The following is a 27224-nucleotide window of genomic DNA, read 5'->3' as shown; positions in this document are numbered from 1 at the left end:
GACCACGGCCACATAACCCGGAAGAATTATCAACAACAATACTTATAGTTACTTACAAAGGATTAAAATTACTCCATATTTCAATGTCTAGACTCCTCCCTACAAATATCGTATGGGTGCCCTTCAAAAGCTCCCATTATTAGCTAGCAAATTCCATTCCATTGTCATATTTTTTAAAAAGTAGTAATTTTAGGGATTGTTGTTTGGGAGACGTGGAAAGAAGGGAGGACTGTTACTGACCGACCTAAAAAAATCTGTGTGCCTGGAAAGACGACGTCGATTACGATACATTGACGGCCTATGCCACCAGCGGGGATGGCAGATGTACTGATAATCGTTCCAACGTCGTCCGCCAACAGGTAGCGTAGTGGCACAACTACCAGGGCGCCATCGTGTCTACCATTTCATAGGCAATGCTCACAGCCAGAACGCTCAGTGTGATGCAGGCGTGTGAAGCAAGTAGGCAACCACGCGGCGGAAACACATTCGTGCGTCCTACAGCCATCTAAGCGAGTGGCGGGATCATCCTTTTGGAGAACTGTCTCACAAGTTTGGCATGGTGCGTCAGTTGTTCAACGTTGCCGGTTTCAGTGGTTACGTGATCATCCCCACACCTGGACCCCGCCAGTATCGTCGTATTGTAAGGGTCACAGGGGCACATCACACAGCTACAACATCACAGGTAAGAGGTCTTGCGAGCCCAGACATGTCAACACGAACTGCAACGAGCTGGTTATTAGCAGTGGGAGTACAGGAACACACACCTCTAGCCCGTTTACATTTAAGCCTCAGCGCAGATGTGCACGTCTCAGCTGGTGGCGTCAGAAGATTACTTGGAAGATCGAACGACGCTATGATCTTCAGCGCCGAAAGCAGATTCTTCCGGAACGCAAGTGATGGTCGTTTGCGCATACGACGCAGACCTCGCGAGTGCTGTCTCATTAGAGTGTATTCGTCCAAGGCTCAGTGGCCCCAACCCAAGCCTCGTCGTCTGGGGTGTTATAAGCTACACCGCCTCTTCACCTTTGGTGATTCTGGAGGGGGCGCTAACCACCGCTCAGTACGTGCAGAGTGTTGTTAGACCCGTTTCATTGCCGTTCTTGCAACAGGAAAGTGATGTGTTGCTCCAACAGGTTAATGCTCACACACACACACACTGCTCGTGAAACTCAAACTGCTCTACAGGACGCATAACAACTTACTCGGCCAGCACCGACTCCGGACTTGTCTCCAATCGAGTACATGCGAGATATGATGGAACAAGAAGTGACTCAAGCGACTTATCAACCGACACCTCTGTCATGTGTTTGAACGAGTGCGGGAAAGTACACGGTACACTGCTAAATGAATGTGCAGTGGTCAATAAGCTACCAATTAGTAATATTTTTTGTCTGCATGACGTGTTGTGAAGGTTCTTTTGGGAAGCTGATAGGTATGTCCAAGAGTGTATGTGTCACATTTGACATGTGAATCTATGGGAAAGTATATTGTCCACATAACTCAGAACGAACAGTTTTCAACGCGACACACAAATCAGTAATACTATACATTTGATAATGACTTAAGCTGAAACTGGTCAATAATGTAATTTATATGCATGGTGTATTAAAGGAATTGTGGTGTCACCGCCAGACACCACACTTGCTAGGCGGTAGCCTTTAAATCGGCCGCGGTCCGTTAGTATACGTCGGACCCGCGTGTCGCCACTATCAGTGATTGCAGACCGAGCGCCGCCACACGGCAGGTCTAATCTAGAGAGACTCCCTAGCACTCGCCCCAGTTGTACAGCCGAATTTGCTAGCGATGGTTGGCTGTCTAAAAACGCTCTCATGTGCAGAGATGACAGAGATGACATAGCCTTCAGCTACGTCATTTTCTACGACCTAGCAAGGCGCTATATTCAGTTACTGTAATTACTATTTTCAAGAATATATTCTGAACCGATAATACTGTCAACATTGTACCGCTAATGGATTAAAGTTAAGTATCAAACTAATTACGTCCGCTTTCTGAATTCTCATTACTTTTCACGTTCCACACCTCACGTCAGTATAGTTCTTCATTCCTCACGCCAGCCTGAGTGAGCTGAAACACGTGCATTTCAGCCTACACTCGTAACACGGTGTTGGCTATTCTGCTAACACAAAATTGGCGACGACGAATAAAAACGGTGTTCTTAACTATATTGACATATGTCTTTGAGCCTGCCCTGATTTCATTGTGTAATGGCTTCGCCACAATCTCCAGACGTACTGTCCGAATTTTATCGCTTACAGAATCAGCAGACGCTGGCATTACTGGATGCCCTTGGACAGCTCGTCCAGGGTCAACGTGCAATGCAAAACGATGCGGCAGCCGCCGCTTTACCGCTAATGCAGCCACAACACGCAGTTGCACCGACCTTCAGACCTGTTGATGCTGCACTGGAAAGCTGGACGGAGTAGTCACGCCAATTTGGATTCCATCTCGGCGCCTACAGAATTCAAGGTAACGAGCGGCAGCCTTTTCTTTTGTCGCCCGTCCGTGTGCAAACCTACCGTGTGATAGTCAAATTATTTCCCCGACGCGACGCAGCAACTCTGTCTTTTGAAGAAATTTTGTCTGCATTAGATCCATATTTCAAACAATCATCAATGTAGTTGCGAAATGGTATACCTTCATTCGTACAAAACGTATGCCAGATCAGACTAATCGGGAGTGGGTTGCAACCTTGCAAGGCCTTACTAGGGATTGTGCTTTTGAGTGTCAATGTGGACTCCCATGTTCAGATACTATGGTACGTGATGCAATTGCACAGAACGTTTCTGATGTTCGTATAAGGGAGCAGATTTTGAAACTAGTCAATCCCTCCCTTCAACAAGTGATGGACATATTGCATCGGCAGGACACACTTGACTTTGCTCAGGAACCATTTGAAACTTCGCCAGCCGTGTGTCAGGTCAACCGGCCCGCCGCTGCCGCCAGGCTCTCAGCCACGTGTGCCGCGCCGGCAAGCAAATGCAGTGCTTAAATCATGCCCGCGGTGCGCCACTAAACATTCGCGCGAGAATTGCCCGTCACTCCAAGGTATTTGCTTTTACTGTAATAAAGAAAGACATGTTCATAGTGTTTGCAAGAAAAAGCTCAGATCGGAAACTCAAAAACATTCCAGGCCCTTTGCTTCGCGCCGGAATCGGCATCGAACCAAGGCTACTCAGGCTCGGGAAACTTCGCCCATGGAAATTCGTGTCGTTCATTCCACTCCGCCCAGTGCCACTCTAACAGAGACTGTGTTCGTTCCACAAATAGTGTGCGTCGACATGGCCGGAACTCCCGTCAAGTCGCAAGTGATTTTGTACCAGTGTCAGTTCACCTTCCATGAGACAGTCGCTCTTGTCGTTAGCAGGACAATAAACTTTTTGTAGACTTGGACATTAACGGCAAATTGATACCATTCCAGCTCGATACCGGAGCTGCAGTTTCAGTGATCAATCAAGATACAAACTGCTGGGCACACCTCCGTTGCGTGCCGCAAATGTTAACTAGCTATTCAGGTCAAGAGATACCTCTGTTAGAACCGTGCAGCCTTCTTGCAACATACAAAGGACAAACAAAACTTGTGTCATTTTACGTCCTTCGTTCTTCTTCTGCAGTGAACTTGTTTGGTTTCGATTTATTTCAGTTGTTTAACTTGTCTGTAGTAAGTCAGGTCCTATCAGTGAAACAGACTGTGCCTTCAGACAGTGTTTCTGGTTTATGTAAAGAATTTGCAGACATTTTTGCACCGGGCCTCAGTTGCGCTAAGAACTTTAAAGTACATTTGGAACTGAAAGTAAACGCGCAACCGAAATTTTTCATATCTCTCAATGTTCCCCACGCATTACGTGATGAGATTGCAAAAACATTACACGATTTGGAATCACAAGGTGTAATTAAACGTATGCAGGGCTTCTCTCAGGGCATCGCCCTTAGTAATTTTGCCAAAACTTTCGGGAAAATTGAGACTTTGTGTGGACTTCAAGGCAACAGTGAATCCACAACTAGTGATTGCAACTTTTCCTTTGTCCCGCGCGGAAGAACTTTTTGACAAACTGTGCCCAGGAACGTATTTTTCGAAGTTGGACCTAGCAGATGCATACTTGCAAATATCGTTGGACGATGTATCCCAGCGCGTTTTGATGATTACACGCATCTTGGTTTGTGTCAATTCAAACGACTGCCATTCGGGTGTGCATCCGCCCCTTCTTTGTTTCAGCAATATCTACAAACTGTTTGTGCGTCGGTCCCTACTGCAGCAAACTACCTGGACGATGTTGTGATCTCCGGAAAGATGAAAGAAGAACATTTAGCCAATCTCAGGTCTTGCGACATAATGGTCTTCGCTTACGGAAGGACATATTTGTGTTTTTTCCTAGTGACTTGCCATACCTGCACATGTACTCAATGCCCAAGGCATACATCCCAGTCCCACGCACCTTCATGCCATACAAGATTTGCCTTCGCCGCAGAATTTGAAGCAGTTACATAGTGTGTTGGGAAAAATCAACTATTAGCACAGATATGTGCAGCATGCCGCTTCCATTTCAGCTCCGCTTCATCGCTTACGCCGTAAAGGTGTTTCGTTCACCTGGACGACGGAATGCGAACGCGCCTTTCGCCAGTTGAAATCGGCGTTGCTTTCCAATACTTACTTGCCTTACACCATTCGATACCCAGAAGTCACTTTTGTTGATGGTGGAGCACCGCATTTCGGGATCGGTGCTGTGCTTGCTCACAAAGATGGCTCGCATGATCGCCCTATTGCCTTTACGTCCAAATTGCTCTCGTCCGCGCAAAGAAATTATTCACAGATCGAGAAAGAAGCATTGCCTCTCGTATTTGGTGTTACAAAGTTTCATGACTTCTTGTATGGTCGTCACTTTACTATAATCACAGACCACAAAACCTTTGACATCGCTTTTTCATCCGATCAAGCCTGTACCTCCACGTACAGTGCAGGAATTCATTCGCTGGCCGCTTTCCCTCTCGCAGTACCGCTACGATATCTTGTATCGGTCCACTGCTAAACACGGAAACGCCGATGTGTTGTCCCGTATGCCTGTTGCTGAGGATAGGGTATACGGTTCCTCCGAACTTGCTTCCATGTTCATTGATTCGGAAACCGATGACGTGGACGAATCGTTTCCGATTGATTTTCGTCGTGTAGCTACAGCCACAACTTCCGAACCTGTCCTTGCTACCGTTCTGAGTTTTGTTGCTACGCAATGGCCCTTGCCAAAGTCACGGATCGGGGACTTGTTGGTTCGCCAACTTTTTCCTCACAAGGAGAGAATTTTTGTTCGACGTGGGGTTTTGATGTTCCGTTCTGATAATGTTCAGTCCAGGGTCGTGGTCCCACGTTCGTTACAGTCCTCTGTCTTAAAGCTTCTCCACCAAAGACATTGGGTTATAGTGGGAACGAAACAACTAGTTCGACAGCACTTTACTTGGTTCGGAATCGATGCCGCGATTACGACTATATGCTCTTCTTGCATGGTGTGTGCCGAACAACAATCAGCACCACCGCGGAAATTCTTTGAATGACCAAAAGCCACTTCCCCTTGACAACGCTTACACATCGATTTGGCTGGGCCATTCTGGAATGTTGGTTGTGGTAGATTCATTCAGTAATTTTCCTTTTGTTGTCCGGATGTCTTCCACTACGTCATCTGCCACCATCCAAGCGTTATCCGCTATGTTTTGCATCGAAGGTCTTCCACAGACTGTTGTTTCCGACAATGGCCCACAATTCATGTCCGCAGAATTTCAGTCATTCTGCAAGACCAATGGTATTGAACATCTGACGTCCGCGTCGTTTTCGCCACAGTCAAACGGTGCCGCTGAACGATTGATCATGACTTTCAAGTCACAGATGTTGAAGTTGAAAGAGTCGCATTCTCGGGAGTACGCGTTATTGCTCTGTTTGTCCTCGTATCGCTCTCAGCCCCGAAATGGTCGCTCGCCGGCTGAGTTGCTCCACGGTCGCCATCATCGAACCTTGATGTCTTTGCTACATCCGTCGCATGAGGTTCCTGTGCAGCGGCAGACACCTACTTTTGCGCAGGCGACGTTGTCTACTACCGCCACTATCGAGGTTCACGGCGTTGGCTCTCAGGGCGCATTCTTCACTTCATCGGACGCGCTATGTATTTGGTTTTGGAGGCCTCTGGTGAGGTGCGCCGGCATCTCAATCAGCTGCGCCTCTGTCGTCGCACGGGATCTGCCGCTCGCCGCCTGCTTTCAGCGACGGTGCCGTCCGGTCAGCGCCCCGGGGACCCATCTACTGGCTCGCCTCAGCCCCAGGTGTTACTGATTCTGCCTTCCATTTTGCCCCATCGCGACGCGCCGCCGCCAACGCCACCGCCTGTTCTCCCGCTGGCGACGCCCACAGTTTACGCGTCGCTCCAACCGCGGAGCGCCTCCCTGGGCCACGCGCCGCCGATCGCTTCCCATGACCAGTTGTCCTCCGTCATGGACCTCTTGCCCGCTCCGGACCATATGTCGTCTTCGCCCGTCGTGTGCCCCGGCCCGATGGAGGTCGACCCTTCGGCCCCTCCCGTCTCTCTACGGGCGCATACGCCGCATGTTGGCATGCACCTTGGAGTTGGTTTTCAGGCGTTCCCTAGCTCCCCGCGGTCCGAATGGCAGGGTGCGGGTGGTACAGCCTCGCCTGTTGTTAGGCTCCCCACCTCGTCGCATACGTCAGCATGGGATCCTCCACACGGGGGACGGAGGCCTTATACCACAACCGTCCGCCGATTTGCGGTGTAGAAATGTTTTGTCACCGCCACACTTGCTTGGTGGTAGCCTTTAAATCGGCCGCGGTCCGTTAGTATACGTTGGACCCGCATGTCGCCACTATCAGTGATTGTAGACCGAGCGCCGCCACAAGGCAGGTCTAGTCTAGAGACACTCCCTAGCACTCGCCCCAGTTGTAACAAACACGTCCATTTTCTTGTACCATAAAACAAGGAACTAACATAGCCCTCAAGACCTCACAGTAAGTAAAAAACAACACTCTTCGTGATCGAAACGTTTTGTTTATGGTATGATGTGGAGTTAGTTACCGATTTACTGGTGTGCAGTTGCAATTTTCCTGCAGCATTTTAAGCTGTTCACAGCTGACACATTCGTTCCTACGTTCCTGTCATCACAGTGTCAGTTAATGAAGATACCAGTAAATCTTGAGATGCCACAGGTCTAATACGTTAGTGAGACTTTTCTGACACATGTTAGGTGCATCCCAAAGAAGGAGTTAATAACAACTTGTGACAAGTATTAAATAAAACCAGAATTTTTTATATTAACACGATTTTATGTCAATATGCGAAACATGTTATGGGTTAATGCAGTCGTATTACTTGCACTAAGATCCAGATAACTTGTTCATGATAGCCGAAAGTTTAAGTAAAAAGATAACAACCAACCATCTGGACTACTTCTAACAGAACTTTTGGTTTGCTATTGGGATGAGCCGATGCTCTGACAATCGATGATATGATTCTTATCAGAGCCAAGGCTCTAACAGTCGTTGATACGATTCTGTGCTGGTAGAGCGCGGGAACTTTGGAGGACGCAAGAATTTTACTGCTCTCTTTTACGTGACCTTTATGAAAATGCCCATTACGCTCCCCTATGGACTGTAGACGTCAGGCGTGTAAAGACACAGTTGTTGCGATTGATGCAGCGTCAGATAGAACGATTAAGGATGCTATCCAAACCATGTCCCTTCACTGCGGATGAAGTTTCAGTATCATCTGATTCGACATCAGACTCGTCGGCAACGTTCGTGCGTCACTTCTCTCAAGCAGAGAACTTCAGTGTTGCGACGGCACAAAACATGCATGTTCTGTACCAGTTCTATGTTGCGCTGTATGAGGTATCCGTTCCTGTCGATTTGTCGTCCGATTTGTTTGTTCCGGCTGTGGAACGCAGGTTTACACCTGCTCATAGTGATGTGTTTTTAGATGCTTTTCTGTGTGACAATGTCTATGACCTTACTGTCAGATCTGCCTGTCGTAAATCGCCGAGACTGGATGGTTTGTCAAGGCTGCTTTATGTTCGTTTTTGGTCTTTGTTGGGTACTACTTATACATTTCCTTTCAAAGAAGTTTTGGGGATTTGTAAGCGACTCATTTAAAGTTGGCAAAATTGCATTAGTTCCTAAGAATTCTGGCCTACCAAGATAGCATTATGTCTGGTTTTGGACTTTTTTGGGTACTGCTTTTACATTTCCTTTGAAAGCAGTTTTGGGGATTTGTAAACGACTCGTTTCAAGTTGCCAAAGTTTTGTCAGTTCCTAAGAGTTCTGGTCTGCAACCAATTGATAAATTTGAACAGATTACCTTATTAAATTTTGACAATAAGACTATCGTGAGTACGTTGAATAGCTGGCTTCCTGCATTACTGGAGAAAGCTGTTGTATTCCTGGTCGCGGTATTCTGTCCCTGGTAGCTGAATGTCATGGTGTTATGTGGGTGGCCGCTGTAACTTCTGTTCCTTGGGGACTGGTATGTTTGTATTTTGACAAGGTGTTCAACCTGGTCAGCCATTGGTTCTGTTGCAAGGTCTGGAAGCCGTTGGGTTCACAACTGACGCCTGCAGTGTGTTTTCTTATTTTTTGTGGGCATGCAAACTACGGTAGCTTTCATTGGCCAATTGAAACCCTCGATTACCACACGTAGGGAATTTCCTCAGGGAAAACCGGTCTCAATGTCGTTCTCTGTTCTATCACTTGAGAGCCCCTTCTTCGAAGAAGCGTCGCTCAGTTACAAGGATGAACACTCTTGGGCCCGCGTTCGATGTGATGGTTTTACCCCATTCTCATGTTGAGATTACATTACTCAAGGCTAATTTGGATGCTTTTTCCTTGTATCTGGTGCCCAGATCAACCAAAGCAATGTCGATTGATGAAATTACGATGTTTCGGTAATGCTGTCATTTAGTGGGCGACAGTGGTCCCCTCCAAATGGGGAGCAATCCTGGAACATGAAAGGCGTTCGCTTAACGTGCTTCAATAATTTCGGATACTGGATTACCTACGCCTTGTGCAAAGCATCGCTCCGACCTTTCCTCTCCCCATAGATGGCTAGGCAGCTAAAACAGTTGTCTGGCTTTTCTTTTATGAAAGCATCGTATTCTGTGGTTGGACTTGCGCTTTCTCTCGGGAGTGAGGGAGTTCCTGATACTCAAAGGAAATCGTCTGTGTTATTTGCTCAGCGCGCCGTATTGACTGTCTCTCACGCAACCCACACATCCACGTGTCCGTTATTTTACTTTTACTTTCTGCGGCGGGCAGTGTTTATCCGCCTGTCGATGTTGGTCGAGTGGAAACCCAGTTACAACATATCCGTAAATCTTATATCGCTGTCAGTTACTTGGGGGCTGATATTCTACACATACCACTTTACTAGCACAAAGAAGAAATGCAGATCATAAACGGGTATTCATTGGGCAAATATATTATACTAGAACTGACATGTGATTACATTTACACGCAATTTGGGTGCATAGATCCTGAGAAATCAGTATCCAGAACAGCCACATCTGGCCGTAATAACAGCCTTGATACGCCTGGGCATTGCGTCAGACAGAGCTTGGATGACGTGAAGAGGTACAGCTGCCCATGCATCTTCTACACGATACCACAGTTCATCAAGAGTAGTGACTAGTGTATTGTGACGAGTCAGTTGCTTGGTCACCATTGACTAGACGTTGCAAACGTCATTTTTCGGATGAATCCAGGTTCCGTTTACAGCATCATGATGGTTCAAAATAGTTGGTGAGAGATCTGGTGAATGTGCTGGCCAGGGCAGCAGTCGAACATTTTCTGTATCCAGAAAGGCCGTACAGGACCTGCAACATGCGGTCGTGCATTATCCTGCTGAAAAGTAGAGTTTCGCAGGGATCGAATGAAGGGTAGAGCCACGGGTCGAAACACATCTGAAATGTGACGTCCACTGTTCATAGTGCCGTCAATGCGAACAACTGGTGACCGAGACGAGTAACCAGTGGCCGGTAGTGTATGTCGTGGTGTGTCTATGGCGGTACAGCAACTGCATGCCGGGTAATACGCCAGTATCGCTATGACGAATACACGCTTCCAATGTGCGTTCACCGCGATGTCGCCAAACAAGGATGCGACCATCATGGCCAGCCGGTGTGGCTGAGCGGTTCCAGGCGCTTCAGTCTGGAACCGCGCGACCGCTACGGTCGCAGATTCGAATCCTGCGTCGGGCATGGATGTGTGTGATGTCCTTAGGTTAGTTAGGTTTACGTAGTTCTACGTTCTGGGGGACTGATGACCTCAGATGTTAAGTGCCACCGTGCTCAGAGCTATTTTGAACCATCATGATGCTGTAAACGGAACCTGGATTCATCCGAAAAAATGACGTTTCGCCATGCGTGCACGCAGGTACGTCGTTGAGTACACCATCGCAGGCACTCCTGTCTGTAATGACTCGTCAAGGGTAACCGCAGCCATGGTCTCCGAGCTGATAGTCCATGCTGCTGCAAACGTCGTTGAAGTGTTAGTGCAGATGGTTGTTGTCTTGCAAACGTCCCCATCTGTTGACTCAGGAATCGAGACGTGGCTGCACGATCCGTTACAGTCACTAGGATAAGATGCCTGTCATCTCGACCGCTAGTGATACGAGGCCGTTAGGATCCAGCACGGCGTTCCGTATTATCCTCCTGAATCCACCAATTCCATATTCTGCTAACAGTCATTGGATCTCGACCAACGCGAGCAGCAACGTCGCGATACGGTAAACCCTAAGCCGGAAGAACCAGCTGATGGTCAACGACAGAGGATGTGGAAAGCAACGGAAATCACCACATTAAAGAACTACAGAACTGCGGTAATCCTAAGCATCAGCAGTAAGCATGCCAGTATCTCCTGTAAAATTTTCCGGAGATAAAATGGTCCCCCAATCGGATCTCTGGGTGGAGGCTGCAAAGATGCAGACAACGTGGAGGAAAAGAATCCCAATTTTAACATAGCCACTTGGAAATCGATTCGTAGGCATATCGGAGATGGAGCCAAGCAGGTGATTCCTGGTCTAAAGAATACAGAGTCATTCACACCAGAACTGACCAAGATTGACCAGGAATGGGAGTAGTTGGAATAATTTTGATGAAAAACTATGGCTCACTGGTTAAGGGACATGTGCAACATAGCTCTCGAATAATACTAGTCAAACTTGAAACTAAACCAAATGACACTGTGATAATACAAATATACATGCCAACATCCAAAGAACAAGATGCAGTCGTTGACGAAATATACGAAGAAATAAGTAATGTGATGAGAAATGTTAAGGGAGATTAAAACCTAATTGCCATGGGGGACTGGAACGCGATTGTGGATGAAGGAACGTAGGAAGCGATTGTTGGCAAATATGGACTTGGAAGAAGAAATGAAAAAGATCGACTAATCGAGTTCTGCTCGAGACATCAATTATTTGTTGCAAACACACTTTTCCAACATCACAAACGAAGAAGATACACATGGAAGACCCCTGGAAACCTGAGGAGACAATAGATTGATTACATTCTAGCGAAAGCACGTTTTAGGAACCAGGTAAAATGTTGCAGGACCTATCCGTCTGCAGACATAGGCAGTGACCATAACCTGGTCCTAATGAAATGTTCACTCAGGTTGAAACGTTTGAAGAAGAAGTCAGTAGAACTTAAATAGGACCCAGAAAAACTGAAAACTGAGGAACTGGCAAAGTTCTATGCTCACGAAACAGACGACCTAGCTAAAAATTTTGAACAGGGTGTAGTAAATGAAGACTGGGATCAAATTAACTCTGGTATATACAAAGCACTTGAAACGAGGATTGTAAAAACTGAACCTAAAACAAGAGGAAAAGGATTACAGCAGATATGATTGAGTTTATAGAATACAGGAGGTTATACAGAAATGCAACTGATGAACAAGGAAAAGCTGAATACAGAAGACTAAGGAATTTAGTTAATAGAGAAACTAGGAAAGCAAAATAAAATTTTGTTAAGAAATGTGCAAGGAAGTGGAAGAAAATGTGAAAAATGGAAGAACTGGTTTAGCATACAGAACAGCAAACCAATTTTTTAACAAACGTAAAACAACACTCTCAGCCACAATAGAAAATAAAGAGGGGAAAATGGTGTTTGGTGAAGACATGGTGAAGAGATGGAAAGAATACATAGAGGAGTTGTAAGCTGGAACTCCTCTTTCAGAGAAAGTAATAGGAAGAGAGAGCAAGTAGGCTAAGATGACAAGGGACTTCTGCAAGAAGAATTTGACAGATCTCTAAAAGAACTATGGGTATTGATAACATCGCTGCAGAACTAATAAAGAAGGAGGAATTCCTCAGGACAATGGGAAAAATTCTATGCAGTCAGTATGGAATGCGAATAAACAAAAACAAGAATAAAGTGATGGTATGCAGTACAGGAGCAGAATATGAACCTCGTAGAATGAGAATTGGAAGAGAGGAGCTGGAAGTGATAGTGGAATTTACTTATCTGGGAAGCAAAATCACAAGGGATGGTAGAAGCCTGAAAGAAATTGCGAGCAGAATACAAAAGGTTAAAATTGCATTTAATCGGAGGAGGAACTTACTCACCAGCAACAACATCAGTCTGAAAATATGGAAACGTATCATGAAAGGTTTAGTTTGGCATGTGGCCCTATACGGATACAAAACTTGGACAGGTGGAAGAGAAGAGAGAAGACGGCTAGGGGCCCTGGAGATGTGGTGCTATACAAGGATGATGAAGATCAGCTGGAGAGACAAAGTAACAAATGAAGAGGTCCTTAGAAGAGTGCAGGAAACCAGACTTGTAGGGCACATCCTACGACACAACAAAATCATTGGAACAATAGCAGAAGGAGATATTGTGGGAAGGAATTGGATGGGGTGACCAAGGATATCATACATGCAACAGATCATGAATGACGTTGGATGTAACACATACATAGAAATGAAGAGGAATGCAGACAGTAGAGAGGAATGGCGCTCTGCTGCAAACCAACCTCAGGGTTGAACACAAAAAGAAAAAAAATAACAGTTTTAGCTCCAAAAATTCACCATCCCTGCTCCAGCATAACTTCTCTATGGAGCAACTTGACAATCCAGTGTTAACTCGCAGACACCTACACGCTCACCAGAGGAAATCTGTCGACACTTTTTCGGACAACTGCAGCAAACAATTTAAGTGCCAAGCACATCTCTCCCTACCAGCTTTTGTTTCTGGACCAACCAGAACCACACTCCCCTCCTCCCCCGTCCGTGCTTGCGTGGGTGGCTCCATTTTCAGCCATGTGGCCTCTCAGGAGGAATGAAGACTCCTAACAAAATAAACCCTGTAAGTATATGCGACATTATTACATGCCTCGTATACTAAACATGGGAAAATATGAGTAAAGTATGCAATTTCGACTAATCCATACAATTCCAGAGACACAGGATGCACAGTCAGCACACAGCTGCAGTTGATATGGAAGCTTATGAGCGCATTAATAATGAATACGCTTAAACTAGAGCGGGACTAGTGTCACAAACGTACCCCTCCCGCTACACGTAATCCGCACCTGGTACACCAGGAAAAAATTTAGCGACCAAAACATGCGAGATCCACATTGACGGTAGACTAGATCTGCCAGACGTGTAACTCTAGCAATGTTACGTCTCTAAGACTCGTAAACTGCTGCGAAAATAGTCATACACCACATCGTCACATGCAAACGAGATGGAGTAAGGGTTACAGTGCAACAGAAAAAAATTAACCGTTTGAGTCGTGGAGCAAGGTCGATACCTCGCGCCCGACTTACGAGTATGTCTGTGGTATTGCGACGTACGGCTATCTTTCGTTTGCTTGGACAGAGCAGGCTGGGGCAGCGTGTGGGGAGAGACTTCTGGTGGTTGTCGTTGAAATAGGTCCCTGGTGGTCTGTTTTGGCTACGATGCGCGCTGTAGGGAAGACTGTTTGGAGCTGGCTGGGAGAGAAAGGAGAAACAACGTGAACACTACAAGGAGGATTAGAATAGGAATCTCACACTTTTCGGCCCTATAAGTTCAGGTCCCGTTTTATGGTTTGACCTGTCACTTTCCAAATTCTACAGAAGTGCGGGCCATATGAGGAAGGACCCCTTACATCGTGCATGGGTTGTCCATAGTGCCCTTAGATTCGATCTCCTGAATCTCTTATCAAGGATTTGCATCTCCACCTGCAATTCAACTATTTGAGTGAGGACACTTTCTGGGGTATGTCATCTTCTTCCGTTTTCTCCTATCCTGTTTCGCGCCCATGACAGTATTGGATTTCTCCGCTCCCAATATCCAATACAGTAGCCAGTCCGTTATGGTGAGGCCGTCATGTACCCATTTGGTGGTAGCCCCCTGACAACACAGGTATCACACTTCTGATGCCTGAGCTGTGAACTCCCCACGTATGCCAAGGAGTAGATGCCTGTCTTCCTGGGGAATCAGGAAATGGCCATCGTGCCAGGTGTCCTTTGCTGTGGCTGGGTGGCACCCGAGAGGAGAGCCCCTGATCAGGGTGGACGACCCGCAATGAAGCAGACTAAGCCATCTCTTGCTAGTGATCATATGGCGCCAGCAGTCGCTAAGAAGGGCAAGATCGATTACAATGCTGACAGATTTGACCCTAAATCGTTTCGCTCACTCGCTACACCATGGAACGTAGGGCTACAGAAAGGTGTTTCAGATGGCTCTAAGCACTATGGGACTTAACATCTGAGGTCATCAGTCACCTAGACTTCAACATAACTAACCTAAGGACATCACACACATCCATGCCAGAGGCAGGATTCGAACTTGTGATTGTAGCAGCAGCATGGTTCCAGACTGAAGCACCTAAACACGCTCGGCAGAAAGAGAGCCATATTCTCCTCGGTATTTAGTCTGCAGCAGAATGGAAGGGGACTCGTTTCTACCTATGAAGTCTTAGTTTTTCGTTGAACATCTTGAGGTTAAGTTTGGGGAAGCGACAGAACTGTCCAAGATGAGAAGTGGTGCAACCTTGATTCAGACAGCATCCCTAGCCCAATCCCAGGCGTTACTCGTTTGTGACCAGCTGGATGGTATTCCTGTTTCCGTACTCCCCATAAAAGCCTCAACATGCTCCAGGGGACTATTTTCCATCGCGACTTCCTCTTGCAGTCTGATGACGAACTCTGTGCCAATGTATAACATCGGGGTGTCCATTACATCTGGCGCGTTTACAGGGCACTCAAAAACAACAGGGTAGTTACCAGTGCCTTGGCATTGAGGGTGAATCATTGCCTCAAAAGGTCAAGGTGATGGTTTACCGCTGTGACGTTATGCCATATGTCCCTCCCTCCTATGTGGTGCTTTAAGTGGTGGAAATTCGGGCGCATCTCTTCCCACTGCACTTCCAACGCCACAGGCCGAGACTCCGGACGTCAACTGCATACAGACACTCCCTCTGCACCTCCTCCCACTTGTATCAACTGCAGAGAGCAGCACTACCCCTGCTCGCCAGACTACTCCAAAAGGAGTGGAAAATCATAGAGTACAAGATGCTAGACTGGTTACTTACCAAGAGGCTAAACATAAATTTGAACGATTACACCCTCTTATATTGATGTCAACATATGCTGCAGCTACATTACCGGCGGCATCACCACACTCTGTGCCACAAACAGTGGGTCCTCTGGGCCTTCATAATACATCTGCCCCCTTTCTGGTAGGAGGAGAATCTCCTTCTGTTGCTCCCAAAGTACCTACTTCTGGAGTAAGGCCCCCAAACACTGGGGACATCAGTCCCCTCCTCCCCCCCCCCCCTCCCCCACCCAGAGAATCAGCAACCTCCTCCAGCTCGTCTCGTGTATAAGGGTTCCCTTGGGATCCTCTCTCCTATGGTCCAGGTCTCCAGTAATGCGACAGCGGACACTCACCAGTGGCTAAAGGAACCGAAAGCTGTTGGGCGAAGGGCTTTACGGTTTCCCTCCGTACCTGAAGCTACTTCAGAGAAGTCCTCCCAGCTAGACTGTAAAGAGAAGCGAGAAGGCAAGCAAAGAAATAGGTCTGCTAAGAAAATGTACCCTCCGGTGCCCCCCCCCCCCCCCCACCATGACCCGTACCAAGTCTGCATCTGCAGATGAGATGGAGATCTCAGCGTCCCCTGAGCACCTGAACCTCACTGAAGCCTCATACACAATACTAATGGATACAAATACTCTATCGCTGCCAGCAGGTGACCCTAAGGTGTAACCTGCCTGCTTGCATGCTTCATGCATTCGCAGCCTCATGATAACGTCATCCTCCAGTGGAATTGCTGTGGTTCTTTCCACCACCTGGATGAGCAACTATTAAGCTTTTCTGCATTGCCCTCATGGAAACCTGTTTCTTGGCAGTGGATACGCTTGCCCTTAGCGGTTATAGGGGATATTACAAGAGCTGTAGCGACTATACTAGAGTGTCAGGTGGAGTTTGTGTCTATGTCCTGAACTCAGTATGTAGTGAACCTGTGACCCTTCAAACCCCTCGTGAAGCTGTGGCTGTCAGGATAAGGACAATGCATGAAATCCTCCAGATGGTGCATCACCTCTGAACGCACTGGCTGTACTGATTCAACTCCCTGTAACTTTCCTACTTTTCAGATTTTAACGCCCATAACCCCTTGTGGAGTGGCACTGTGCTTACTGGAAGCGGTAGAGATGTCGAAACTTTCGGTCTCAACTCGACCTCGGCCCCTTAAATACTAGGGCCCCAAACATTTCAGTGTGGCTCATGGCACTTACTCGGCCATTGATTTATCCCTCTGCAACCTAGGACTTCTCCCATCAGTCCACTGGAGAGCCCACGATGACTTGTGTGGTAGTGACCACTTTCCCATCTTCCTGTCACTCCCCCAGCGCCGTTCCCCCAGACGTCTACCAAGATGGGACAGACAAACTGGGAAGTTTTCACCTCTGCTGTCACCGTTGAATCTCCCCCACATGGTACCATCGGTGTGATAGTTGAGTAGGTCACTAGAACTATCGTTTATGCAGTGGAAAATACTACCCCTTGTTCCTTAGGGTGCCCCCAGCGAAATTCAGTACTTTGGTGGTCTCCGGAAATCGCTGAGGCCATTTAAGAGCGTCGGCGAGCTCTACAGCGACATAAGCAGCACCCTTCCCTTGAGCGCTTAATAGCTTTTAAACAGCTCCGTGTCCGCGTTCGCCAGCTTTTAAAAAGACGGAAACAGGCGTGTTGGGAGAGGTACCTCTCAACCATTGGGTGGCAAACGTCACCTTCCCAAGTCTGGGAGAAGATGAGACGTGTCTGTGGTTAGCAGACCAGACAGGTTTTACTGGAATTAACATCAGTGGCGTGTTATCTACCGACGCAAACGCAATTGCCGAGCTCTTTGCTGAGCAGTAGGCTCGAGCCTCAGAGAATTATCCCTCAGCATTTACAGTGAACCCTATAATTAATGTAGGTTGATTCTTACGAAGAAGAAGACAGGTACCAGCAACTATTAATAACGCTATTTATTTAAGTAAATAGTGCCGCAACCGAATTGACAAGTTTATCATCAGATGGCTGTTCACAAGATTCACTAGATGCACTTTACATAATCGTCAGTTTTTCCTGTTTATTCTCCCACTGCAGCGAAATATTATTAGTGTGTTGGTGCCATCGAAAATCCCGCGAAATTTTGGTGCAGCACACACACACACACACACACACACACACACACACACCAAAAAGTATTTGCAACATGTGAAGTTGACACAAAGATTGTGTGGACCGCACAAGATTGTGCTGTGGGTGGACTGCTGTGGCCTGTTGTGGGGTTGTGAACCACTGAGGGCTACAACGGGACGAAGCCTCTCTGTCGTTTCTAGGTTCCCGGTTTCATAGATACATAGATACCTGGTGTAAATTTTTTTGGAAGGATTCTTGGTTATTTGAGCCATAGTTTTATAGTGCATGGTTGAAACTGTTAGAAGTTGCAACCTCCCTCGAGGCAATCACCTTTCTAATATCATTAAGAAAAGAAGTTTTAATAAACATTTTTGGACCAGCAATCAAACAATTTATAAAAAAATTTCTTTTTAAAATTCCGTCTTTATCACACCACGTGTGCTACAAGAACATAGGTGACCAGTTTTGGTCATGTCACATGACCATCATCAGACCTGTAATTTAATTTGGAAAGAAAATGAAACCTTACTAGTTTGACATTAAATATGACAAAATGTTTAAAAGGATAAAATACAAAATGACTTGTTATACCCATGGCACCCTTCGAAGATGGTAGGTGGAGCATTCTTCTCAGCTGCTGTGATTTCAACTGGTGTCAGCAAGTGACTGGCATACGCTTAAATACGAAGACGCTCCACCTACCTCTTCTCCCTCTACCTCACATCAACCGATCAGTGTAAAACAGGTTCACATAATCGTCAAACGTAAAGAAAACAAAGTACAATATTAAAATAAAAATAGATACGTATAAAATATCTCTTCACAAACATGGAACTACTTAAATATTGTATAAAATATCAATTAAAAGCTTTAAAATAACTGGGTCCTATGATTTTCTGAACAAAAGAGTACATATGTGTTCATAGAATTTCGTCAAAGGGATCATAAAAATGTTTTTCACGAAAATCCAACTGTTCATTGAGAAGCACTGACAGTTCATCTCTGTAACGGGCATATATCTCAATATCCTCGAAAATATTTAATAATAAGCCTTTATTAGCGTAAAGAAGCACCTGCAAATTCTGTTGTACCACCCCTTTGACATGCTTATTAAAAGTTATGAGATGGCCAAAGACAGGTTTTGCTCATGTTGTACCTGATGTATGTTATTTGTATCATACAGTAAAGCTCCAGCCTGTTTGGCCAATGTATAATTTTCCAAGTTAACCACATTGGATCATGTAAACCCGAGATCTGAGAAATATGTCGCTATCATTACCTACAGTATGTCTTAATTTATTTTGCAAAGCATTGTTAGTTTCAAATGCTATTGTTATTTCGGAATTCTTGAATAAATTACTGATCCTATGTGATATGTTCCCCATGTACGTCATTTTTGTGTATTTATGAGCTCCTATTAGTGGTGTACTGAGGGATTGTTGCATTTTATTAAACATAATGTCAATGCGATTCGTAGCAAAAGAATTTGGTCAATCTGTTTTACGTTAGTTGTTTCTTTTTTGATCTCATTTTCTTCAAGGGGTAATTTTATCATCCGGTGGATCATTGACTTAAAAAATGCTTTTTTTAAATTTGTCAGCGTGACGTGACCTAGCATTAATAATGACATCAGTAGTTTTAGGTTTTCTGTACATGGCAAAGCAATGTTTGCCGTTGTTATTGGGTATAGCGAGATCCAGGTAGTTAATACGTTTTCGATTTTCATGTTTAACTGTAAATTGTAGTTTTGGATGTACAGAGTTCTATTTTGTAGTAAAAATATCGATTTCATCTTTTGGACCATTATAAAATATTAAAGTATCATCTATGTACCATTTACAATACAAAATTTTGTTGCAATGTCTGGATTATTATTTTTTATTTCATTGTGGCTTTTCAAAAATATCTGTGACTGTGCCAGCTAAAGAATTACCAATCACTAAGCCATCTTTTTGATAGTAGATTTTAGTATTAAAGCAGAAATAACTGTAATTAAGGCTACATTCACGTAATTCTATAATTTCATTCTTTTCATCGTTAGTCATAACTTCATGTTGCAATAAATTTTCTTTAATTATATTGATCAACTCATTAATATGTATATTTGTGTATAGATTTTTAATGTCCAAAGACGCAAAATTACCATTAGCCATAATCTCTATATTATGGATTTGTTGAGCTAGTTCATAACTATATTTTATGCTAAAGCTATGTTCATTTACATAAAATGCTTTCAACATTTCATTAACTTTCATATTTAATTTATATGATGGACACCTCTTATAATTAGTCATATCGACTTCTCTTCTTTGTTTAACTTTTTTGTGACTAGTTGGGGATTCTTAATTTTTATAGATTTTTTTCCCCAGGGGTCAATAGATGGTTATTGTTATATACTAATTTTAATCTTCAACTGGAACTTACGAGTGGGATCTGTAGTTACTTCCAAGATTTCATTTTCGCTAAAGAACGAAAGCGTTTTAGAAATATAGTCTTCTTCTTTAATGACAACAAGATTATTTCCTTTATCAGCTTTCACCACAATAGCATTTCCGACTAGTAATTTATTGTTAATATTTCTAATTATTTTATTTTCGGTTTTCCCCTTAATTTATTCTTCTGTTTGATAACCAGATCTTTAGTTTTTAGGGCTGTCTTGCATGCATCAGATTTATTTATCTTTGATATTTTACTCATAGATACATCAGCAATTATATACTTAACATTAGTATTATTTAATGGCTGTATTAAATTATTTCTAATAGAGACATTTCGGCTGTCGTAACTGTATGTCTGTAAGATTCATCCTCTGTTAAAAAAATTGATGCACATCGTTAACTTTTTCTGAAGGCTGATTTTGCTGTTGGCTCATGAGCGAGTCAATTTCTCCCTGGTGTCCCTAAACAATTTTCTTTGGGGAAAAAACGATATTTTCGACAGCGCTGCCCAATATTGTGGAAAAAATTAAAAGGGAAAGTTCATTACTTAACAACAAATGTAAATTTTACATTGCGAAATTTTAATGATATTTCTCTTAAAATGCTTCTCTAATTTCGGATTTAATCCATAAAATGCTACTCTTTTGTTGTACACATTTTTACATTAGATTTAGATTGGATATTAACTTTAGTATACGTAAGATGTGTTTGATGAGACATAATTTATTAAATATAATTTCCATACTGAGCTCCATGATTTCGGTTCTAGTATTTCTAATTGTCTACACAACCTCTGAACAATTTTAAAAACCATTTTTGGAACAGCAATCAAAAAATTTTTCTTTTCATTTTCAGTCTTGATCGCACCACGTATGCTACAAGAATGAGAAGTGTTAATATTTCTATGTATTTTATTTTCGGTTTTTCCCCATACTTTACTCTTCTCTTTGATAGTCAGATCTATAGTTTTTAGATGTAGTAATGAGGATGGAACAAACAAATTACGTCGCGATTGAAAACATCAGTCTAAAGCTGACTTGTCTCCAAGGGTCTAACGATGCCACGGTCACCTGATGGACGTTCTCCTGGGATTCTAGTTTCTTCTCCCCTACGCAAACCTGACAGTTAATTGTAACACTCCTACCCTCATAATTACGATGCAACACACAATTTGTGTTGCGATTCAATACACCAGTCTCCAGCCGACTTCTGTCCAAGGATCTAACGCAGCCACGGTCACTGGATGGATTTTCTCCTGGGAGAGTTTGGGACGCAAAACGCACAGTTAATTGTAAACCTCGCGCCCTCGTATTGACGATGGAACAAACAAATTGTGTCGCGATTGAATACATTTGTCTCCAGCCGATCTCTCTCCACAGTCGCCGGATGGACGTTCACCTGGGAGTCACATTTCTTGTTTCCGACGCAAAACTAACAGTTATTGTAGCCCTCGCACCCTCGTAATGACGATCGAGAAGACAGATTGCGTCGCCATTCAATACATCAGTATCCAGCCGACTTCTCTCGAATTGTCTAACACTGCAACAGTCACCGGATGGACGTTCTACTGGGATTCAAGTTCCATGTTTCCGATGCAAAACTGACATTTCACTGTAACCCTCGAACCACCGTAATTAGGATGGCACACACAAACTTCGTCGCCATTCAGTACATCAGCCTCTAACCAACTTCTGTCCAAGAGTCTAACGATTCCACGGTCACATGATGGACATTCTCCTGGGAGTCAAATATCTTTTTTCCGACGCAAAACTGACAGTTAATTGGAACCCTCGATCCTCGTAAAGCCGATGGAACCCACAATTTGCGTTGCGATTCAATACATCAGTCTCCAGCCGACTTCTCTCCAATTGTCAAAAGCAGCCAGTGTCACCGGATGGACGTTCTCCTGAGAGTCAAGTTTCGTGTTTGCGACGAGAAACTGACGGTTAATTGTAATCCTCGCACCCTCATATTGACGATGGAACACCGAAACTGCGTACGATTCAATGCACCATTCTTCAGCAGACCTCTCTCTATCCACGGTCGCGGGATGGACGTTCTCCTGTAAGTCATGTTTCTTGTTTCCGATGGCAAACTGTCATTTAATTGTAACCCTCACACCCTCGTATTGTCGATGGATCACAGAAATTGCGGCGCTAATTAATACATCAGTCTCCAGCCGACGTGTCTCCAAGGATCTAATGTTGCCAGGTCACCGGATTGACGTTCTCCTGGTAGTCACGTTTGTTGTTCCCGACCCAAAAGTCACAATTAATTGTAGCCCCCGTACCCCGAACTGACAGTGGAGCACAAAAATTGCGTCGTGGTTCTATACACCCGCCTCCAGCCAACTTCTCTAGAAGCGGCTAACGCAGCCACGGTCTACGGATGGACGTTCTCCTGGAAGTCAAAGTTTCTTGTTATCGACGCGAAACGGACATTTAATTGTAGCCCATCGTACACTCATATTCACGATGGAACACACAACTTGCGTTGCGATTCAATACATCAACCTCCAGCCGACTTCTCTCCAGGCGACTAACGCTGCCACGTTCACTTGATAGACGTTCTACTGGGTGTCAAGTTTTTCGTTTGCGACGAAAAACTGACATCTAATTGTAACCCTCCAACAATCGAAATGCGGATGGAACAAACAAATTTCGTCGCGAGTCCAGCTTTGTCCTCTCCAAAGGACTAACGATGCCACGGTCACCTCATGGACGTTCTGCTGGGAGTCAACTTTCCAGTTTCCGACGCTAAACTGACACTTCATTTTAACACTCGCACCTTTGTAATGACGATGGTACGTAAAAATTACGTCACGTTTCAATACATCAGCCTGCATCTGACTTCTCTCAAAGGTCTAACGCAGCCACAGCCACCGGATGGACATTCTCCTGGGTGGCAAGTTTCTTGTTTCCGACGCAAAACTGACAGTTAATCGAAACCCTCACATCCTTTAAATGTAGATGGCTCACACAAACTGCATAGCGATTCCGTACATCTGCCTCCAGCCTTCTTATTTCCAAGCGACTAACGCAGCAGCAGTCACCAGATCAAAGTTCTCCTGGGAGTCTAGTTTCTCGTTCCCGAAGCAAAACTGATAGTTCATTGTAGCCCTCGCACCCTCGTGAAGACGATGGAACACACAAATTGCGTCGCGATTTAATACATCCGCCTCGAGTCGACTTCTATCGAAGCGACTAACGCACCCATGGTAACCGGATGGTCGTTCTCCTGCGAATCAAGTTTCTTTTCCGACGCAAGACTGGCAGTTAATTGTAGCCCATTGACCCTCGTATTGACGATGCAACACATAAATTGCGTCACGGTTCAATACATCAACCTCCCGACAACTTCTCTCCATGAGACTACCGCTTCCATGGTACCTGATGGACGCTCTCCTGGGAGTCTTGTTCCCGACCCAAAACTGACATTCTATTGTAACCCTCGAATACTTGCAATGACGAAGGAACATACAAATTGCGTCGAGACTCAGCACCTCAGTCACCAGACGACTTCACTCCAAGCGACTAACACAGCTACGGTCACCGGATCGACGTTCTCCTGGGAGGCAAGTTTCTTGTTCCCGACGCAAAACTGATAGTCAGTTGTAGCCCTCGCAACCTCGTAGTGACGATGGGACACAGAATTTGTGTCTCGATTCAATACATCATCATCCATCCGCTATCTGTCCAAGGTACTTCCGCTCCCAAGGTCACCTGATGGAGGAACTCCTGGGAGTCAAATTCCTAGTTTCTGACGCAAAACCAACAGTTAACTGGAAACCTCACACCCTCGTAATGAGCATAGAAAACAAAAATTGCGTTGTGATTTAATACATAAGTCTGCAGTTGACCTCTCTCCACGGTCACCGGATGGACGTTCTCCTGGGAGTCAAGTTTCTTGTTTCTGATGCAACACTGACAATTGCTACTCTCCCACCCTCGAAATGACGATGGAAATCACAAACTGCTTTGAGAATTAATACAACCGTTTCCAGCCGTCCTCGCTCAAGGATCTAACGCAGCCATGGTCACCAGGTGGACGTTCTCTTGGGAGGCAAGTTTCTTGATTCCGACACAAAACTGATTGATAATTGTAACCCTGGCATCCTTGTAATGAAGAAGGTACACACAAATTGCGTAGCGATTAAATTCGTCAGTTTCCAGCTGAGTTCTCTCCAAGGTTCGAACGCAGCTACGGTCACAGGATGGGCTTCCCCTGGTAGTCAAGTTTCGTGTTTGCGACTCAAAACTGACATTTAATTGTAACTCTCACACCCTCGTGTAGACGATGGAAAACACAAATTGCGTCTCGAATTAATACATCAGATTTTATCCGACCTCTCTGCAAGGGTCTAACGCAGCCACGGTCACCGAACTGACGTTCTCCTGGGAGTGAAGTTTGTTGTTCCCGACGAAAAGCGACATTTAATTGTAAACTTCCCACACTTGTAATGACGATGGAAAACACAAATAGCGTCGAAATTTAATACTTCAGTCTGCAGCTGACTTCTCTCCCAGGGTCTATCGCTGCCACGGTCACTTGATGGGCGCTCTGCTGGGAGTCTTGTTCTCAGACGCAAAACTGACATTCTGTTGTAACCCTCGAATCCTTGTAATGAAGATGGTACACACAAATTGCGTAGCGATTCAATAAATCAGTCTCCAACTGACCTCTCTCGAAGCGACTAACGCAGTCATGGTCACCGAATGCAAGTTCTTCTGGGAGTCAAGTTTCTTGTTCCCGACGCAAAACTGATAGTTAATTGTAGCCCTCACACCTTCGTATTGGAGACGGAACAAACAAATTGCGTCGCGATTCAGTACAACAGCCTCCAGCCGATTTGTGTCCAATCTACTTCCGCTCCCACGGTCAGCTGATGGACGTTCTTCTGGGAGTCAAGTCTCTTGTTTCCGACGCAAAACTGACATTTAATTGTCACCTTGCGCCTACGTATTGACAATGGAACACAGATATTGCGTCGCGATTTAGTACATCACTTTCTTGCCGATCTCTCTGTAAGGGTCTAGCGCAGCCACGGTCACCTGATGGACGTCCTCCTGGGAGTAAAGTTTTTTGTTTGCGACGCAAAACTCTCATTTAATATGATCGTAATGAGGATTGAACACACAAATTTCGTCGCGATTCAATACATCAGTCTCCAGCCGACTCCTTTCCAAGGGTCTAACGCTGCCACACTCACTTCATGGACGCTCTCCTGGTAGTCAAGTTTCTGACTTCCGACGCAATACTGGCAGTTAATTGTAGCCCTCAGTCTCTCATAATGACGATGAAACACACAAATTGCATCGCGATTCTGTATAACTTTGCGACGGGGGAAATCAGCAAAGTGAGTAACCTGACGCCAGATGTGTACCATGACGGGGGAAATCAGCCAAGTGAGTAACCTGACGCCAGATGTGTACCATGACACCATATACGATAAGATTGTTATTTCATCCAGAAGTGGGCCTTGGTAACTATTCTTCTGAACAATGATGCGTTGATTTAGCGCACTGTAATTCAAAGCAACAAAAATCATCGGGTGACCTCATATGCATTTTTGCTTCAATTATCAGCTGCATCATCTAGCATACCTATAGAAAATCTTCTCTGGTGAAGTGTGTGGTTCGTTTACGGTAATTGTATTAGGACTAGGCCTGTGTGAATCCACAATGATAATGTTACGCATCTCGCGGCACAAAGGTGATGTCCCGTATGAAGTCCTTCAAGAGGAGTGTTCATCATATTTGACCTTTTTTCTCAACAACGGAGTCGCAGTGCAGCCACAATGTAATTATGCGACCAAGAATTACTACTGCACTCTGCTGATTTTACAGAAGGAGCTTCCGATATTATACTTTCACCTGTTACGCTCTTTATCAAACAACCACCAGGAAAATGCTGTTCAGACTTCGTTTGGGGACATCGACAAATCGAACTACTATCAGAGTGTTTCCAAACTGTTTTAGATTATGTCTGAGAACATATTTTTATGATTAATTTTTCTATTTCGTTTCACAGTTGCATTCAGTGAACTAATAAAAAGTACTAGAAAGTATTAATGTAGATAAAGTAATGGTTATCGTGATAATCTTACAAGAAAGTCATCTTTATATAATATATCATCCACAACGCGACAATGCCCAAATGGTGACGAATTATTAGTGCATTAAGCACTTTTGGCATCTTAAATAGTCTGTGTATACGTGCTGTCCACAGTCGCAGTGAAGTAACGTGACAGCATTAGCACGAAAGTGTAGAAATGCAGCGGCATAACGAAGCCCAATTAACAAATTGTTCACTGCCACAATTTTGTCAATGAATGTGTTTATCGACAAAAATCTGAAAGTTCTCTCAGCAGGAGGAGAAAAATGCAGGCACTGACCTGTGTGCAGTTCTGAAAGTTTCTCACCTTCAGAGCTCTAGCTCTGTCTATAGCTGTCTAACGGAACAGGAAAAAATCCAGCGTACTGGAAACACAGACCGTAACCTTCGTTCTGAAGCGCAACAGCGTCGCCAAGAGTGGCATTCAGCGCTCCGTCATTGTCACGGACTGTTCAAAAATGGTTCAAATGGCTCTGAGCACCATGGGACTTAACTTCCGATGTCATCAGTCCCCTAGAACTTAGAACTACGTAAAACTAACTAATCTAAGGACACCACACACATCCATGCCCGAGGCAGGATTCGAACCTGCGGCCGTAGCGGAGGCTCGGTTACAGACTGTAGAGCTTAGAACTGCTCGGCCACTTCGGCCGGCCCACGGATAGTAATTCGTAAAGTAAAAGAGGAGTATAGTTCAGCATACAGAAAAAGCGAGGTGTCTCGCAAATCATGCCACCGACTGTGACCTAATAGCGCGTTTCTCAATTACTTCGGTATCTTTCCTTAATTCGACATGGTAGGAGTACCAGACAGTGGAGCATTATTCTAGATTTGGCCACACAGACGTTCTGTGGAGATATCCTTTATAAATGGCCTATATAGTACCCTAGAACTTTTTCAGCAACGCACAGAATATGATTCGCTGTCCCTAGAAGGCACGTTAAGTGCTCGTTCCGTTTTCTACCGCTTTTCAGCATCACACTTAAAC

This window comes from Schistocerca gregaria, chromosome 3 (assembly GCF_023897955.1).
Source record: "Schistocerca gregaria isolate iqSchGreg1 chromosome 3, iqSchGreg1.2, whole genome shotgun sequence".
NCBI lineage: Eukaryota > Metazoa > Arthropoda > Insecta > Orthoptera > Acrididae > Schistocerca > Schistocerca gregaria.
Note: the sequence above shows the minus strand (reverse complement) of the source record.